Source organism: Vicugna pacos, chromosome 10 (assembly GCF_048564905.1).
Source record: "Vicugna pacos chromosome 10, VicPac4, whole genome shotgun sequence".
In the NCBI taxonomy this organism is placed as follows: domain Eukaryota; kingdom Metazoa; phylum Chordata; class Mammalia; order Artiodactyla; family Camelidae; genus Vicugna; species Vicugna pacos.
In genome coordinates, this window is record NC_132996.1 from 18,437,608 (window position 1) to 18,451,665 (window position 14,058).

A 14,058-nucleotide genomic window follows, 5' to 3' on the forward strand; every position below is an offset into this window, starting at 1 on the left:
ATTGTAAAAGAATTGTGAGAGATAATGGATAATGGTACAGTACTTTCTTTAAGTCTGCAGAGGCACAAACTACTGATGACCTAGAGAAGCTGGGGAAGAATTTATAAATGAGATGTGACATTTGAGTTGAGGCCTGAAAGTATAGTTAGGAATTTGGCCATTGATGCTGAGATTTTTTTTTACTTATTTGTATTTAGCCAACTTTATTCTCCATTCCTTTCATTGATTACTGCAAACCTTTACTTTCTAAGCCTTCTACCAAAATAGTCACACCTTATTCTTAAGAATTGGCCTTCCTTAAATTAGTGAGATAATTTGTCTGATAAAGCATTTTCTCCCTCATTTTCTCTCCTTTCCTTAATAAGTTACCTCCCTTCACAGGCATATTTACCCTCTTTCCCCCTGTTGAAAGCATTCGTGTTCACTTGTAGCATTGATTTCATTCCATTAAAGGTTTGGGGGGTATTGGGGGAAAATAATACATTTATAAACTAGAATGGATTATACTCCTTGGTTACCAATTATATTTTCTTTGAATATGAGTTTTGAAACCCCAATTTTATTCCTCAGTCTTAAGAATTAACTTATCAAATATAGCAGGAAATTTACTGTGAAATAAAAATTAACAGAATTTGATGGACCAAAATGCATCATAGATTTGAAGTCAAGTGTTTAGTGTGGAGGAAGTAGAATAGGGTCTGTTGTCTTGATGTGTTGGGAGTCCTGAAAAGCCCTACTCGCCCTAAGGGAAAAGGGATGCTAGTTTATTCCTCATTCAACCTTAGGGAAGGCCAGAGAAAACAGAGTAGGAGGCCAAAGTGTAATAATGATTTCTTTTAACATCTTTTTAGAAAGAGTCATCTGTAAGGGTCATTCAGGATTTCATAAAAGATGAAATTTCTTTTCCCTTGGTTCCATATACTCTCCAGAAGTCACTGGACTTTCTCTTAATTTAAAATATAAATTCTAGATGCCTGAGACAATAATTTTCAGGCAGTATAACCTTTATTAATAAAAATAAGTATGTCTTTAAGTGTATTAACTCTTTCAGATCTCCGGGGCACCCTCACAGAAGTTTAATTCAACAAATTTCTCAATAATCATTAGTAGACTGAAACAATTAATTCATCTAGCAGAGATAGGGTGTTCAGACCTAGTTCTTGAGTCTGCATCAAGACTTACTAAGCAGGAGGTTAACAGATTAGAACAATGCATAGTCATTTATTTCTCAGTTATACTGCTGTTACAGAATATATGTCTATCTCAAACCAACTTGGGAAAATTTTTTAATTCTCTAAAGGAGAATATTTTTATAGACTTTCCATATAAGCCAGCAATCCCCCTCCTGGGCATATTTCCAGAGGAATCTCTAATTAAAAAAGATTTGTGCACTCCAGTGTTCATAGAAGCACTATTTACAATAGCCATGGAAACAACCTAAATGTCCAAATGTCCATCAACAGATGATTGGTTAAGAAGTTATGGTTACACACACACACACACACACACACACACACACACACACACACCCCATAGAATACTACTCAGCCATAAAAAAGAATAAAATAATGCTGTTTGCAGCAACATGGATGGACTTGGAGATCATTCTAAGTGAAGTAAGCCAGAAAGAGAAAGAAAAATAGCTTGTGATGTCACTTATATGTAGAATTTTCAAAAATGACACAAATGAACTTATTTACAAAACAAACAGACTCTGACATAGAGAACAAACTTATGGTTACCTGTAGAGAACAGGGGTGGTGGAGGGATAAAGTGGAAGTTCAGGATTTGTAGATACTAACTGCTATAGATGAGATAGATAAACAACAAGGTCCTATTGTATAGCACAGGAAACCATATTCAATACCTTGTGATAGCTTATAATGAAAAGAATATGAAAGGGAATATATATATTTGTATAACTGAATTGCTATGTTGTATAAGAGAAATTAACACAACCTTGTAAACCAACTATACTTCAATAAAAAAGAGTATTTTAAATGTTTATTCACTCTGGGGAAACATCATTTTATTGGAAAAGGAATCATTTTGTTGGCAGTGGAAGGAACTTACAATTTGGAGTAAAATTTTAAATTTTACTGAGTTTAAATTACAGTTCTACTTATTGTCATATATACGCACATACCCATGTCTCCCAGCAAAACCCCACATACTTGATCTCTGCTTTGTGAAACTGATGAAGCAGAAAAAACAATGTTAGAGAAATGACCTGAGTTCAGATCCCAGCTCTATTTTCCAGCTGTCTGTATTTGAGTAGGTTGCCTGATTTACCTGATCTTCAGTTTTTCTGTGTATATAGGAATGAGATTTAGAGTATAATAGTACATCCTTTATGGATCGTTCTTAGGATTAAATGAGTTATTGTATAGCAAGAGCAAAGTGAGTTGTTTAGAGTGTAGTAGGTGGCCCAGTAAGTGAAATTTATAAAAAATATTATTAAACGTAAGTCATCCATTTGTAAAATTGAGTGTGTCCTATTTGTCAGAGCTGGAATGGCAGATTTGCTGACACTGTGCCTCATCTCTTCACTGTGTCCTGGCCACCACTAATGTGCTGTAGTGTGATAATAGCCAAGTCTTGTTCCCAGAGGACTGGTAGGGTTATTTTTCTAAATAATCTGGAGAGAAGTTACAACTTCAGAATTATCATTGGCTTCCCAGGGCTTAACTTCAGAAGTGTTAGAGTTAAGTCAGGGAATCATTTTCATCTGCTTAGTATCTGGCCCCAAAAAAGAAAATGAAGGCATGGAAATTGGTATCATGTACCAATGGGGAAAAAAAAAATCTTGTTTCCAGTTTCATCTCCAAAAAAGAAAGACTGGGACTTGCTGTTAGATGACGTTAGAAGGTATAAGAACAAGTGCCCTGACTGAGCTCAGCATCATCTGATAGTGCTTCAGACAGTGCCAAGTCTTAATGGGGGCTGAATTTAATAAAAAACCCCACAGTCAGCTTTTATCAAGGCCACTGAAAAGGAGATCTCTACAGAAATGATCCAGAAAGTGTGTGTGTGTGTGTGTGTGTGTGTGTGTGTGTGTGTGTGTGTGTGTAAGCGAGGGATGAAATGTTGAGCGCCTGCTGAATGAGCAATGAGGTAATATATGCAGCAGTTCTTTGTAGACTGGAAAGCTCTATGCAAATATGAGCAATTACCTTTGCTAATATTTTAATAATAATATTTAAAATTTTTTAAAGTTTCACTTGTCTGTTTCCAAGTCTGTAGGTATACCATGGTCTTAATTCTTTGTCATGTCAACTTTTAGAAAGTCATTAAAATAATGCTCTGTACGTTAAGAAGTTTGGCGAAAGATCTGCTGTGTTTTGTTTAGTGTTCTGATTTTTTAAATGATTTAAAAAATTATTTTCAGTCAGTTTTCATTTATCTTGGTTAAGAGATATTTTTCTTACTTTTTTAAATAACTATTTGAAAAATAATGCCTAGATTAAAAAAAAAATACAGATACTCCAGTATAGTAGTAGGTCTTCTGTAACTATGTTAAATTTAATTTCTCATTTATTCAAGTTGTTACCAAACTTATTCACATACTTCTTATTCTGCTCCCTCTACTTTAGCAGTACAGTTGATTCATTCATTCAGCAGATAATTCATGAGCACTCGCCATATGTGCTAGATAGACCTTGAGGGCACACTGGTGGGCACTGCCACTGCTCTTAGGCATGAAACAAAGTGATCACCCAACTAGGATAAAGTCAGACTGTGATAGGTGCTGGGAAGGCTAGGGACATGCTGCAGTGAGAACACGTAGTGGACAATCTGCCTGAATCAGGGAGGCCCAGGAAAAAGTTTTTTTCCTGCAGAGTGAAAAGCACACATGGATTTAGAATCTAAATACCTGTGTCCCTTTGATAAATTATTTCTAAACTTCATGCTGTTGACTGTAAAATAGGAACATTAAAATGTTTATTGCATATGTTTGATGTGTGGATTAAGTGTATAATAGCAATTGCCTGCTACCCTCCTACCCCTCTGCAGTCCGTTCTCTATACATAGTCAGAGAGATCTTTTAAAAAACACATACAGATATGCTGTGTCTCTGCTCATAGCCCCTTGTTGGCTTTAAATATCAGGAAAAATCTAAAATCTGTCCTGTGTTCTGAAAGATCCCCTGTGAATCGGCTGTTGTTCACGTCTCCTACCTCACCTCCCACCACATCACCTCCATTCTCTGCCTGGCTCACCTGCTTCTAGTCACAGCAGTTTCCTTACTATTCCTTAATCCCATCATGCCAAGCTGATTCCCACCCAATGGTACTTGCTCGTTCTGTATTTGCCCTTCTCTCTCTGGAATGTCCCTCCAAGTAGTCACATGACTCACTGTCCCATTTCTTGTAGGTTTCTTGCTGAAATTGTATCTTCTCCGAATGACTTTTCCTGATCCTTCTAACTAAGTTATCTCTTACCACCTGGAGTTTCCTGGCTTTGCTGTTCTTTTTTCTGTTACCCTGCTTTGACTTTTCTTCATGCTACTTATTGATAATGCTGATTGTTATAAGAAAACCACATTAATGATATTTCCTACTAAAAAATATTTGCTTTTTGCCAGGCTCTCTTCTAAAATCTTTATGCCTGTTAACTCATTCAATACTCTGTATAACCCAAAGAGTTAACCTCATTTTACAGGTAAGGGAATAAGAGCAGTTATGTTATTTACCCAAGGTCACACAGCAACAGCCAAGGGGTCAGGCAAGAACTGGGGCCCAGAAAGTCTTAATTCCAAATATCATGCTCTTAACAATTATGCTGTACTGTCTTTCAGCTTGAGAGTATGCCAGAGAGTTATTTTTCTCCTTGTTTGTTCTGCTTCTTGTTGACACCTTAGCTCTAAGACAGGGACTGTATCTGTGGAGCCTGGAACATTCCCATACATACAGAGGGTGTTTGTGCCTGAAAGCACTTAGGGTGGTGCCTAGCTAAAGCTAGTCTTTATGTCCATTTATGGTAATTACATTTTCCTCCTATGGAATTGACATACGGAGATGGGAGTTGCCCCTAGAAAAATTATTGTGTCTGAAACCTCTATCTCAGGTGGCCTCATCCTCCCATTTCAATATCCCTTACCCTCTGCCTTTGCCTGTACTGTCAGGACTTCAGCTCCCAGTGCTCTTTCCTTCTGCCCCCATTATCCTTCTCTTTAAAAGTGACCTGAACTCTTTTACTTGAGGTGTACACGGCTGAGTGATGACTTATTTGTACCTCAATGCAACAGGCTCCTAAATGATCTCATTCAGAAACAATATTCAATAAATATTGATTGAACACTGACTTATGTTTGGCTGTGCAAGGTGCTGGGGGAATAGGGTAGAAGTCATGTTTTCCCCTTCAGGGCATCCTAACTCTTCTAACCCATCCTCCAGTATCATTTTCATAGTGTCAAGTGTTTCATCAAGTTTGAAGTGTTTGCTTCAAAATTTTAGCAGCTTCAAGAAAAAGACCCTTTGTGATCTTTATTCTATTTCTTTCTCCAGCCCCTCCCATATTCCAGTTATGCTAGTGAGCCTATAAAGCTACCACCACAGTGGATGGATGCCTTCTGTGCCTTCGCACAACTACTTCTCTCCCTTTTATGCTCCTGCATCACCTGATTCACTTACTTGCCATTTAAATCCTAGCTCAACTGTTAACCACCTCCAAGAAGACTTTGCAGGTCAAGCTTGACCTCCTTTGCTGACCCAGAACATCCTGCTCATTCTTGTATCATCTTACATCATCGTTCTTGCCAGGAGGCCCTATAGTTGATGTACAAAAGCAGAGTCTGTGTATTTATCACTCATTCCCACAAAACATAACCTTGCAAGGGCAGAATCCACGCTAGCTATATAATAGATGCCTCAAAATGACCTGTTAAAATAAGGAAAAGAAAGTAAAGCCCCACTGGAATCAAATTGATACAGTAAACCTAAGGGTCTAAGCACCAGCTGCAGTGAAGTTGGTGGGAGTAGAACTTTTCAGAGGAGAAGACCAGAACCTTTCCCACTGATGGTCGGCACTGCTAGTTCCCGGGGCTGACTCTGGGTTGCAGGGTTGAGTGATGTGACACGATGTAATAAATCTGGGGATTGACAATCGATTCTAAGGTCTGGAACTTTCATTATCTGCTCCTTTTCTTCTAAAGACAATGCTTCTACACTGTCAGTGAGAGCAATTTCCCACAGTTTATTCACTGTAATAAGAAATCTTTCTTCATATTTCCAGCAAATAGCTTTTTTTTTTTATCTCTGTAAATAAAGCTGTTCTGCCAGGAAGAAAGTGTTTTGAGGAAATAAGTGTATTTCCTTCTCAAAATTAGGGAAATAAAGATAAACATAGGAGGAAAAAAGGGGACCATTATGCCAGCAAATATGATTTGTTTGAGTTTAAATTTACTGACGTAATTCCATCACTTAAAAGATTATAAGTAAGCAGTCTAATACATTCTTTATAATTGACATACTTAGCAAATATTTGTTGAATACTGATAGTGCGTTGGGAACTTGATTTTAATGCAAAGACTTGGCTGCTAAAATCTTCCACTTTGAAACACTTTTTTATACACTGAGTTTTATTTAATATTATACTATTTTTATGTGAAAGAGGAAAATGTTTATATTGAAACACTTTTTGGAGGAATTAGAGTAATGACTGAATCAGAAATTTCAAAAATTGGGAGGGTAGTGTAAAGCTCAGTAGTAGAGTGCTTGCTTAGCCTGCACGAGGTCCTGGGTTCAACCCCCAGTACCTCCATCAATGGGTAAATAAATCTAATCCCCCCAAAATAAAACTTTTTAAAAAGTAAAAAAAAAAAAAAAAAAGAAATTTCAGCAAGTTATTGAGAACTTACATTGTGCTAGATGCTAAGAATATAGTAGGGAACAAGCTGGACACAGCCCTTAACCTCCTGAAGGTCATATTTGAGCTTTTACTGGTTACTATATCACAAAGGGGAAGTACACCGAGTGCAAGGGGATCCTCTGTCAGGGATGTCTGACCTGTCAGGGAGGTTGAGAATGACAATAAAATTTAAATATGAGTGCTAAAGGATTAATGGGAGTTGATTTGTCAAGTGAATAACAAAGTTATTGAAGAAAGCTGTTACCAACAGAAGAACCAAGCCTTTGAAAGCATTCTGTGGGAAGGAGCAAGACCAGAGTGGCAGGAGTGCAGAGAGCCAAGACAAAAGGAGAAAAATGAAGACGTACATAGCACATACAACCTTGAGTTTCACATTAAGGATCTGAGATTTTACTCAAAGAGCAGTGATTGCCATTTGAAAGTTATTAAGCAGATTGTGTTTCATGGAACTATGGCTGCTGAGTTGAGATAGGTTTTGAGGAAAAGTAGGCCCCGTAGTCTGGAGAGGAAGGAATATGGCCCATAGAAGAGAAGGCTTCTGATTTTGACTAGAAACCACTGTAGAAGCTAAGAGATGGAAAGAACCAATTCCTTTCTTCCACTCTCCCTCCAATTTCTGGTTTGTGCAGTTAGGTGAATAGTAGTGCTATTCACCAACAGAAGAACCACTGAGGGGAGGCTAAGTTTAGAGAAGAATGTGAGTTTGGTTTGGGATATTTGAAAGTGTGAGTTATTTCTAAGGCTTTCAAATTGCATTGCTAAATAAATCCTAAAACTGGCCACTGAATTTGGGTACCATGGAAATCTTCAGTAGCCTTAAGGCAAGTAGTAAAAGCCAATATGGAGTAAGTTGAGAAGCAAGTGGGGGTGACAAAACAGAGAGGGTAGAGATAACTGTTTTTCAGAAATTTGTAAACAGGAGGAAAACACACTGATAGCTGGAGAAAGAATTCTTGTTAAAGATGGGACAGATTTAAATGCCTATGAAAAAGATCTGGCATAATGGGAGAGCTTGAATATTCTGAAGTAAGAACAAGGAACAATGCATATTGTAAGGAGGAGAATAGAATCTAGGATACAGGAAAAAAGGAGTAAAACTCTTCTATTTTCTCGCTAGTCATTGCTAAAACTAAAAATATTTCTGAGAAGTTACTATCTGTCAGTGATTTTTATAAATCCTTTGCCTTCTTCTTTTATAATATTCCATAAAATCTGTTTTATTGAACAGTTGCCAGGTAGAATATTACCCCTTCCGATATCTGAAATACTATTACCGCAAAGTTATTTTGAGACATTAAAAATCTCTTAATGCCTTGGTCTAGCCATTGCCTGTGCTAGTGAAGTTAGCCAGCAGATTTGTGTGTTACAAAATGGCTGCTGCTTCACTTGCGCCCTGAAGCTCCCACGGAATCTCTCCTGGGGCTCACCTGAACTGGAAATGTATAATAAATGGAATTCTGGGAAGTATATTCAGTCTAGCCAAGTTGATACATTACCAAATCACTAGAACAACTTCATTATATAATTTGGTTTCACCATGTGTTTTTTTTTCTTCTGTCATTTTTCCCTTTTACACATAAAGGCGCTTGAAAACTACACGCCAAACATTTTGCCTTGTGCTTGATGTGTATTTCCTCTTTTAATCTTCAAGCTACCCAGTGGAATGTGTATATTACTATCCCTATGTATAGAAAAGGAATCTTCCTGTCTTTCCCAAGGTCCATGAGCTAGAAGATAATAGAACTGTAATAGAAATCAAGGTTTTAAGACTTATAGTTTGGTGCTTTTTAAACCAGCAGAAGATAAATACATGTGCTTCATACTATAGGGGAAAAAAGGTTTTCCTTTGGTTTGGTGGACCTCAACCTCCATCTTTTCTCAGACTGCACTGCCTCATTTGTTTAAAAAGATTTTGTGAGTCAATATACCTTTCCAAAGGTAAAGTTCAGACAAAGATGTTGTGTGATTTAAGCACAAAGAAATGCACTATCTGCCTCAAGAAATTTGTTTGATAAAACTTTATCTGACTTCAGCAGTCCTAATATTTAAGCCCTAAAATCTTCTTGCCTGAGAGCTGTTGTTACTGAGAACTATGACTACATTTTAATTACTATACGAATTTTGATACGGAGCACAGTGGGTCCATTATACTCCTCCCCCATCATTACAGTCTGTTCTAATTAGTATTTCAACCTAAATCTGCTGAGACAAGGTCCTTTTAAGTCTTCACTTCATGCCAAGAATCAGAATCACCACTTTCCTAGGATTACTGGCAAATTAATATTTCTGCTGACTACCAATTTGTCAAAATTGCAAGTTCTTTAAAAGGACAGTAAAAGAACAAATACTGATGGAGTACCCACTCTGTTCCAGACTCTCAATTAAAATATATTAATAAATCACATATTATTATATACATTACAGTCCTTTGAAGTATATGTCATTAATATATTTAAAAGAAGCATAGAGAAGTAAATTACTTTGCCACAATAGGTGAGTTCCATGCATTATTTACATATTCTTTATGTATTTATGTATTTATGTATATATGTATATCCCCTCTTACAAAGGATTTTAACTTGTTTTATAAATCTGAATATAATACAGTAAATTAAATGCAAATAAAATTAGGAAAAATAATCAGAAATATGATACAGTAAGGGTTTAAAATAGATGCTGTCATCTGTAGCATTATATATGTAGCACGTATGCCCCAGGAATCCTCTGTATTTGTTAAAAGTAAATATAAAACCTGACTCTCGATCTTCCAGCAGCCAGTAAAAAGGAGAACAGAGGATAACATTTATTATTTACAGTGCCCTAAGATTTGAAATAAACTTTTTTTCCTGGAGAAATTTAATTTTTCCTGGAACTGAAAGCAAAGAGATATTTCCTGTTGGTCCTCACAAAAAGACCTCTATATAATGGAGTGTACAGTGGCCTCAAAAATATCTTTATAATAAATACACTAATCTGTAGGGCTTAAAAAAATCCTTTAATAGATGTAGATGGACTGATGCCAAAGCACAATTCTCTAAAAGCAAGTCCTTGTATTGAAAAGGGAGTGGGATGGGAATAGAAAAACATTGATTTATTCCAGATATATTGCTCACTGATAGCATAGATTAACTCAAAGATAGATTTTAGAGTGTCTAGAAGACCAGATGAAGAGCAAATTACTCAGAAAATATTCCATAAAGACCATTTTGTTTAATCAAATGTTGATAAGTATGAAATGAAACTGAGTGAGAGATTATACCTGCAGTATGAGTATTTTGTATGGTGGTAAAAGCAGAGCCATATTCAATAGGACTCAGCCTAACTAGGGACAGTAATACTAGGGGACACGTACTGGATGATTACTGTATGCTGGACTCCGTATTAAGGGTCCTTCATGCGCCATCTCATTCAGTCCTCCAGTCATTTTGGAGGGTTTAGGAGCCCAGTATTGACAAGGGCCTCCACCTCTGCATGGAGGTTGGCTGAAGGAGCATCTGTGGTCAGAAGCAAGTTCTCAAGAAATCCTTCTAGGTACAGTCTTTCACGTAGATGGGGGTGAGTAAGGCCTCAAGGTTCTACACTATAGAACAGTGGTTTTTAACCCATTTTGGGACTCAGACTCCTTTGCATATCTGATGAAAGCTATGGAATCCTTGGAGAAGCAAGTAACACAGACATTTTGCATGTAATTTTAAGAGGTTTATGAAGCCCCTGGAACATACCCATGAACCTCCTCAGGTTAAAAAGCTGTTGAAGAACATGGCCCTAGTAATTTTAGCTTATTTTTGTTTGTTTGTTTGTTTGTTTTTGTAAAGCCTGAATAATCAAAGATCTGTCTTGGCCATCCATATATGTTTAGTAGAGCCCCCATAGAATTTAAATTTACTTTAATAAAGCAAATACCTGGTATACCCATTAAGATAAACTGAGTAGGAAAATCATACCTATTGAAATGAGAAGACATTTTGTATCGTTCCCTATCACTTAAATGTTGGGGAAATCTCTGCCAAAGGTAAGCACATTGGCAGATATTGGTCAATATGAATCCATTCTTCTATAGCAATTACATAAAAGGGTCTTTTGTTAATTAAGTCTGGTTAGAATTCATGAAAGTAAAACCAGGTCAACCATCTATGGGGGTATCTGTATTTATGGTCACTATAGTGTGAGCCATGTTAGAGTTGTCATGATGGCTGTGCATGTTGTACACTGAACAAGAGCCCCCCATCTAAGGGAGTATCACTCATAATATAGGTACCATAGGATTGATATTTCTTGTGGCATCTTTTCAGTAGTGATGCTTCTTTTTCTAATAAAATCTGAGTATTCAGAGAATTTTTCAAAGGATAGAAATAAAATGTCAAAGAAAGTGTACCTCTTTCAAAATTCATAAGAAATACTTTATAAGAGGTAATGCCCCTGTACCTTACATATCCAGAACTTCATCTGGTCATTAAAGTTTAAATCAGAAAGAGAGACTTACAACACATCCTACTTTATACATTACCCTCTTGGAAACTATTTTCTGATCCATCAATATTCTATCTTTAATATCCTAGTTCTGGCTTTGCTAATAAGGTGAAGATCTTTTCATATATTGGTAACTTGAGATTTACAGTGAGCTCATGCATTTAGCTCCTACTACATGAGAAATGGCTAAAGGAACTTGGGTTGGTCAACCTGGGAAAGAAAATTTGTGAGGTAGTAGTATAAAGAAGCTTTTTCCTTAAAAATGTTTTTCTGTTTGTATTAATTTGCTAGGGCTGCCGTAACAAAGTATCACAAACCAGGTGGTTTAAATAACAGCAATTTGTTGTTCCATGGTTGTGGAGGCTGGAAATCTAAAATCAAGGTGTCTGCAGGATTAGTTTATTCTCAGTCCTGTGAGGGAAAACTCATTCTATATATCTTTCCAAGTTTCTGGTGACTTGCTGGCAATCTTTGGCATTCCTTGGGCTGTAGATACATCACGCCAGTCTCTGTCTTTGTTTTCATATGGCATCATTCCTGTGTGTGTGTCTGTCACTAAATCCAAATGTCTCTTTTTTATAAGAATACCAGTCATACTGGATTAGGACCCATATTAATAACCTCATCTTAATGTGATTATTTTTACAGAAACACTGTTTCCAAATAAGGTCATGTTCTACAGAACTGGGAGTTGGGATTTCAACATCTTTTTTTTTTTGTGGCGGGGGGAGAGTACAGTTCAACTTGTAACACCATGTATACCATAAAAAAGTGAAACACTTAGTATTAGGATCCCCTGTTGAAGATTTACAACATGCATTATCATATTAAAGGTTCTGAGAAATTGTGCATTAATCTGAGTTAACTTTATCCCAGAGTTCTCTAAATCTCACTCTCCCCAGCAAACCTATGAACAACCTATGCAGTATCTTGGATAGAAGGAAAACAGACATGGAAGAAAAAGTGTACGATGTATTCAATTCTATAATTTTCTGGCTGTCTGTTCTTTGGCAGATTACTTAACCACTTTGAGCTTCAGTTTTCTTATTCATTAAATAGATACAATTATTTCCACTTAATAAGTTGTTTTGGGAATGCTAAAACAGAAAACATATATTGAATCAATCAGTTGTTTACCTCATTATGTACAGTGCTTGCTTGGCCCACGGCACAAATACAACCACTGCAGTGACGGCATCTAGGATTTGCTGAGCATTTACTATGCGCCACATACTTCCCATAACGCTTTCACCTGTTACCTGTTTTTATTCTCATAACAAGCCTTTGAGTATTATTTCTACTTTTAGATGAAGATACTGCATCTTAGACAGAGATGACTACTCACACAAAGTCACACAATGTCAGAACAGGGATTCAAATCTGTGTGTTTCTGGCTCCAAAGTCTCATAAGCCCTGTACAATCTATATCAGACAGGAATGATGTAGCCGCAAGCAGCGATATGTACCTGATTGTCATAAACAAATAGAAGCTCTTTCTATCACATGTCAAGCTCATCAGGGAGGTAAGTTGCCATGATACCATAGTTGACATCTCTGCAAACTTTGCCTTCCTCTCCTTGTCACAAGAGGGCTTCTGCGTCTTTGGGCATCATGTAGTGTTTCTGCATAGGATGGGGGCAGAGGGGCACAAAGGCACCAATAATGTCTGTCCTGTTTATCATGGCCACAGGAGCCTTTGCAGATTTCCTTTCTACCCTACCCACAGCCTTCTGCTTTCACTTCATTGACTAGAATTCAATCAAAAGGCCATCCTTTCCAGAAAGGAAGGCTAGAAACACAAATATATAGCTTTTCCCTAATCTGTAGTGAAGATAGTCAAGGGAGAAAGTAGAGCATGGATGTGAGCCAATCTCAGATACCTTCCACACACTACTTCCTATTAATTTAATTGATCTCTTGTTCCTCTAGAGGGTAAATCAGACACCAGTGTACAGAAGTAACTGGGAGGGAGCTATGGGCTTAATGTAAATTACAAATGGGACTGTTCAGCAAGAGCATGCCCACCTGACAGTTCCATGTGGGTGGCTTACTTTGTGAACATGATAATAATTTCAGTAAAGAATGAGTTACATGTCTTCATATTCTCAAGGCTGGGACATAACTAAGAGGTCATTCAGTCCACCCTCCTCCTCCATCACCCAGATGCATGTTTCTTCAGGGTCCTAACCAGTGACCACCCAGCATCTGCATAGCTAAATGGGGCCTCAGTATTACTCAAAAGTGATCAAAGCCATCTACCAGGGAGGTGATTGGCCCCTCTTTGAGAAGGTGTTTTTATTAGATGACCTTAAGTGGGGTCTTTGCAACCCTGACATGAACCATAAAATAGCCATTTACTGCAGTTGTTTCTTTTACTAATCTCTGTGATCATTTAGTAAAAAGACTTTCCTGGAAGACATCAAATGTTAAAGAAAAGATCTTGAAAGACATAACATCCTTATTTTAAGCATAAAATCACTAGAATCCGTATTATCAGTAGCAGAACAAAAATGAAAACCAGTCTCCTGACTAAATACAGTGAAATAAATGGAAAGAGCACTTGACTTGTTTTCAGATCTGGGTTCAGATCCGACCTTCATTCCATGCTGGCTGTGTGACCTTAAGCAAGTTAATTTCTCAAGACTTCTACTTACTACTCTTTCTTTTTAGTTAATTTCAATAAGCATTCTCTGAGCACCTACTACACAGCAGGTAGTA

The 14,058-nt window shown here is 37.1% G+C and overlaps 1 protein-coding gene across 9 annotated transcripts in view; it reads left to right on the plus strand.

Moving 5' to 3' along the window:
* DLG2 (discs large MAGUK scaffold protein 2) overlaps positions 1-14,058 on the plus strand; it is a 1,735,130-nt gene that overhangs the window by 991,981 nt on the left and 729,091 nt on the right. The window lies entirely within an intron of this gene.